The 6,438-nt window shown below is 35.3% G+C and overlaps 1 pseudogene; it reads right to left on the bottom strand.

Moving 5' to 3' along the window:
- Positions 1-2,687: 2,687 nt before the first annotated feature.
- On the bottom strand, positions 2,688-6,332 carry LOC122357260 (annotated as a pseudogene).
- Positions 6,333-6,438: the final 106 nt, after the last annotated feature.

Here is a 6,438-nt window from a genome sequence, read left to right as displayed (position 1 = left end):
GACTTGGCTAGAATTTTAATCATGCCTGCCAAATATATGTTTAGCACAACATATTATTATCATGCACACAGAGCATACATTAAATAGGCCAGTGCTTTTTAGAAATAGTTTTTACACTCGTTTGAGATAATAAGTAAGAACAGCCATGTAAAATAACAAGAAACAAGAAAATATGCAAATATCAAAGGAGAATATTTAGTAGCTGAGGTGATTTAGAAACAAAAGTTGCTATTCATTAAAAGTGTTGTCTTCCATAGAGCTTCTTGATCCTTTGCATATATTTCTCCAAAGTAAGGGAGAACAAAATCCTGATTTACTCTTTCATAGCTTTAATCTGATTAATCTTTATTCATGTCCTCAGTCTAGACACTTTGATTCATGGGGTCCAGAATAACATTTTTATTGGTGGGCCTCCAGCATACAGTCCCCCCTCATCACAGGGTTCTCTGCTTTAAAGGATACCAGATAATCCATGCGCTGACTCTGTGGGTGTTGGCTGCTGGTCGGGTGGGGGCCAGCGTTTCTCAAATTTGCTGAAGAATAGTGGGTCAGTGAAGGGCCCTCCATACACAATGGTTTGCAGCAGGTAGACCAGTGCCACTACTAAACAGGAGACCAGAAAGAAGGGAATGAAGGGACGAAGATGTGTCCACACAACTCCTACACCATAAGTGAGGCCACCATGATCACGGTAATGGGTGGTCTTACGAGAAGTCGATGATGGTGGAATGGGCGAAGCGAGGCTGTCTGAATCCATGTAATTGGAAGACTCTGGATCAGTGGAATCCATGGTTGATGGTTATGGTTGATATATTGATGGTTGATCCACCCAGGAGATCAAAACAAAAAATGATTAAATGCAATGGAACATCCAGCAAAGGTAGATGTTCCAGATGTCAGCAACATCCTGAGTATTGCATGATCCTGTGCGTACTAAGGCGATCTGTGGTCTTCTCAGTTAGATCCTGACAAATGAAAAACAATTTGCAGGCGAATACTCCAGTTCTTGTTCTTACTTACTAAACACAATCATTGAATTCCTTGTGTGTTCTTATTTCTCTGACTTAACTCTCTCTGTGGGTGTTCGCATGCACTGATAGAGCTGGTGTCTGTCGGGACCTCATAAGATCACCACACCAGTTTCATACCAGCCACACTCAGGGTAATAGAATACTCTGAGAGAGATACTCTGAGAGAGTGCAAAAGATGTAAGGATACGATTCCTATGTGTATATATAGCACCAAGTGACTGGAACATTTGAACGAAGAGGGTGTCAGAAACAGTGACACTGAGCTACTAATTTCACTGTGTCAACAGCCTTAAATTCATCTGTGTTGAAATAGCATGTGTACCTTGTATAATCATTTTCTTATTTTATTCTTTACCTCCCTTTTGCTAGCTTTACCCAACACAAACGTCAATGTGTCAAGTGAGGTGATTTATAGCTTCAGCATGGAGCAGATGCCCCTCATGGGTTTCATGTTCTAAAGCCATCAAAACAAAAACTGCTGACAGAATTCAGTCAGCGTGACTTCTCTTTTGGAAGTCACTCTGTGACCTAAAAAAAAATTTAACAGGAGGGAGAGAAATGTTTTCTGTTCTTTAGGGTTATTGTGGATGATTGGATTTAATTCAGTCTTACTAAATTAGTTCGCTTTTAGTTTTTGTAACTGTTTGACTTTGATATACCAAATGTCTTTTTACTTGTTAGAAGTAAGAAAAAAAAGTTCCACTGCTCTGAACATTTTTTACATCATCCTTATTTAATGCACCTTATTTAGCACATTAGGAGAGAGATCTGTGAAACTCCATCTGTAGGTTAGATGAAAGAGACAAACAAAATGTACCAGAAAAATAAAAGTACCCAGAACCAGAGTAGACATTTACTGATGTAAACAACACCAGGGCTGTGTTTAGATCGATACTGCCATACTTATCATTATTGGAGTATGAAGCATGTGAAATGCATAGACATCGTGATATGTGATTGTAATGAAAATATACAAATGAATGCATTCAGAATATTAGATAACATCCATTTTGATAGAAAAACATACTGTAATACAATAGTTAAAGTAACTATAATAATACATATTATGGTATATATAACTAGCTAGATTATATTAACTACATTAATTTTATTATTACATACATTTTATTATTTTGTATAGAGACAAAGCTTAAAATTAACGAGCTTAAGATGCACACATTGTTGCAGATCTATAATGAACCACCCTTTCAAGCTGAATGAGATTAAATCTTTAAACTTAAAAAACACTTCCAAAGTTCCCCTAATTGAAAAATCACCCTCAAACATAAAATTAGATTAAATTAGATTAGATTGCAAAATAACAATTTATTTAGGTGACAGTAACACACAATGTAACAATGTTGAGAATAATGAATGATGCAAATACTGTGGAGACATCTGGCATCAGAGCTTTGCTAACACTCCTTTTCTAATGTTTAGAACGAATAAGCTCAGATCTAATGTTTTGGGGGCCCTTTCGCCATGAAGCTTTGTACAACTTGTAAAGAGCCAGATGACAATGTGAGATGTTATTTGGAGTAACTGGTCAAACCCAAACTTAAGTAAAAAAATTATTGGCTCAGAAATAAACATAATAATATAATAAAAGTCACATGTTCAAAGCATTTAAGGAAATTAAATACCTATACAATCCCACACAATTCAACAAACATTTATTTTAACACATTTATCATCCACACTAGACAAAAATCACTATCCATACTTTCAAAAAAGCAGATTATATCAGCAAAATTATTGACACTGTCTTAATTTGTATAGTTTTTCTATTTTTAATCCGCAGCATCTGCATTTATTACATTTTCATTCTGATCTCTCTCTTGTTCTGTCTCCTGTCAGAATCTGATCCATTTTCTCTCTCTTCTCATTTTGATTAATTTCATCCCTCTCTCCATCTTCATTACCTTCAGAAACCCCTTGATCTTCTTTGTTTTTCTCCGTGCTCTCTTTTCCCTCCTCTCTTTCTCTATCTTTGAGAGGTGATGACAGAGAGCCTGTACATACGTGAAAACACACAGAGGATCTGGGTTGTTGCCCATTATTAACATGTCTGACACTTCCAAAAGGGGGCAGCAGTCAGCAAGAGATCTGAAATTAAAAAGAGAATAAAACTGCTTACTCAGATGTTTGACAACTATGTATGTAACTATGTAAGTAATTTGCAAATTGCTAAATAAATACATAAATAAATAAAAATAAAAAACTTGTCTTCACACATCACAATATTTTTGCCATTATACTGCTCACATATTTACACACGTATTCAAATGGCAACATACTCTGCTGTACTAAAGGCCAGAGTGAAGTTCTTCTCCCGTTCACTTGCTTTGAGGGAGGAGAAGTCAAAAGCAGAAGGAAAGAAGCGGTGAACGAGTGCACAGAATGCCAGGCCATCATTCCAGGAAGAAGAGAAGTTTTCTATGTTGACACCCTTTAAGATACAAAATATAATAACTAGATCTCAAAGGAAAACTTCCATTATTGGTTATACTAACCTAATATTTTTTTGTTTATACTAGTCAATGTACATTAGTTTTGTTGGTTAGCACATACTCTTAAAACAATATCCATGTAAATCTCAATATGGCATCACACTCTGTTTTTTATGAACATCATTCTTATTATAACCTGTTTTAGGAGTGAGTATTTAAAAAAAAAAGTGTTGCTTAGGAAGTTTTAACTTTAGTTTACCTCATACTTCTGTGTTTTGTTCCTGCACCACTGCAGAATTTTCTGTTTAATTGATGCTCCACCAGCCATACCTATAGATGTGCGTTGAACTTTAAAGTTTCTGACACCTGGAGTCCTATAACAAATCAACATATGCTATTTACACTAGAAGACATTTCATTAATTGCTGACAAATGCCAGGTTCGTTTCTTTTATATACATAAAAATAGAGAGTATAACAAAAGTGAGGATGATCAAAAAATCAAAGCACATAGTATTGTGATCCATATTATTATGAGGTTGATGATAATGATATCATGTTAGTGGGATTACTTACTGGTCCTTCTGAAACTTGGCCATGGCATCTCTTCTGGCCGAGGGACGAGCATATGACTTGGTAGGGGTTCTAAGAGCAGAGGATGGAGCTGTTCTGCTTTTTCTTCCCAGATTTTCTGGTTTGTTCTTGATATCATCTTTAGTCTCTCTTTTGTCTTTTGTTTCACTTTCATCTTCTTTATTTTCTTTTGTTGTTCTGTCCTCTTCTTTGTGCTTTACCTCAAGTTGTCCCTGTTTGTTGCAAGAATCATTCTCTTTCCTTTGAGGGTCGTTGTTCCTTTTATTTTCTACATCTTCTTCTACTTCACATTGTTTGTTTATATCAACTCCTGTCTCTTTTTCTTGTTCTTCAGGTTTATGTTCTTTGATATCCTTTTCTTGTTCTTCTTTCTCTTTCATCACAATGTTGCCATTCTCGGTGGCTCCTCCCTTTTGCTCATATGCCTCACTGTCACTGGCTTCAGCTTTTATGTTCTCCTGGTTTTCTTTGTTGTTCTCATTAGCTCCACCCTCCGTAGTATCAGTCCCACCTCCTGGCTCTGACTCTGCAGAACATTTTGTGTCTGTGGACATCACATGTTTGGCATCCTGTAAAGGGCCCATTCCAAACAAAAAAATGATACCAAAGTACAAACTTAGCAATCACAATGTATCTCTGCAGTGTATACACCAGCTAGTTTCACATTGTAGTTTATAATGTATAATTGTGTGATTCTTTATTAATTAGTTAGCTTCTAGTTTAGCATTCAGCGAGTCAATTAACCAGCATATTGCTAACGGATTATAATAGCAGGCTTTTATGTGTATTATTATATGCATTATGTATTATACCACTGCTACAAAAGCAACAAAAATCTAATTTTGAAGCCTGCAATTATTTTATTTATTTTTCCATCCTCTTAATGGAAAAATATCCATATCCAATATCCATATATGTTATATACTGTCTTATCTATCAATCAGTCAAATCAGTTTTTCATCAAGATATTTTTTATCCCTTGTGACACATTACATCTTCTCATCCCTGCCAAAGGGTCTCTCTCTCTCTCTCTCTCTCTCTCTCTCTCTCTCTCTCTCTCTCGCATGTGTGAGTCTAGAGGAGTTGTCCCAGGTGTCACATGAGGTCATGACTCATCAGTGTAAAAAGAGCTGTAGCATTCCATTAAATGAGCAGGTGGGAGGGTGAGCATTAGTAAATGTGTTCTGATATCGAATTACCACATGTAAATCAGCTATCAAGCTATCAATCAATCTGATAAATCTGTTATTATTATAAGTTTTGCCTTATATGTTTGGACTGCTCATGAGCAGTTTGTTTATTTATTGTTTGTTTGTTTCATATTTTTACAGTATGTGTAGGGTTTTAGTGATCCTAGTGCTGAAAAATCTACATTGTAAAAACATTTTTTTGTAAATAAAACAAAGATTTAAAATAATATTTTACTTTTTTTCTAATCAATGTGTCATGTTTAATTTGGTGTGTTAATTAATGTTTTGTAGTAATTTAGTAGGCCTAATGAATCACTTTTCCCTACTTTAAAGTAAGTGCCTTGAAATATTTTTACGTTGCATTTAACATTAACAAATATTATTGATTCATATACATATATATGAAAATTAACTACATGGTTAATTGTTAATACTAGTTACTAATTACTTGATTATGTTTGTGATTAGTTTCACCCCAGGGTAACACATTTTAAACAAATACTAAAAGAAATGAAAGCAACCTAAGTGTATCTCTAAAGTTACATCTTTGCGCATTAAAAAATTAATTGCATTTACTCACATTTTGTATGGCCACAAAAAAAGTAACATAACATTTATCAGATTCTTTGTGTGATGTTAATTTGTTCATTGTCAATAAATGGTTAGCCATTTTAAAAATAAGTTTGCCAACATCATGTCACATGCATCATTATGTTTTTGATGTGTTAAAAAGGCCTTGGGGTCTTTCAGACAGAACAAGAAGGTTAATGTGAGAGAAATATAGCAACTGAAATAGAGAGATTCACTTGATAATTCACTGCAACAATTACCTGGTCACTTATTACCTTTGTCTCATTGGTCAAAGCAGTATTCTCTGAATCCTCCATTTGTCCAGAGTCGTCTGTTCAAAGTAACAAATCTTCAGTCTAACTAAAGTAATCAATGAACTGACAGACAATACTGACTTCTTCCTTCTCCACTTCAGTCTTTCTTCTGATTTTCTTGGTCTCTCTCGCTCTCTTCTTCCTCTTTTCTTCCCTATACCCCTCCACCCCCTTCTGTCTGTGTCTGACCTTTTAAACAACACACGCTCCAGAAATAGTGTAACACTGGTAACACTGGCTCAGACAGACCCACTGAGCAGCTGTTAGTGCTGGTAACCAATACACAACAT

This window comes from Puntigrus tetrazona, chromosome 14 (genome assembly GCF_018831695.1).
Source record: "Puntigrus tetrazona isolate hp1 chromosome 14, ASM1883169v1, whole genome shotgun sequence".
NCBI lineage: Eukaryota > Metazoa > Chordata > Actinopteri > Cypriniformes > Cyprinidae > Puntigrus > Puntigrus tetrazona.
This window is presented reverse-complemented; position numbering and strand designations above follow the sequence as displayed.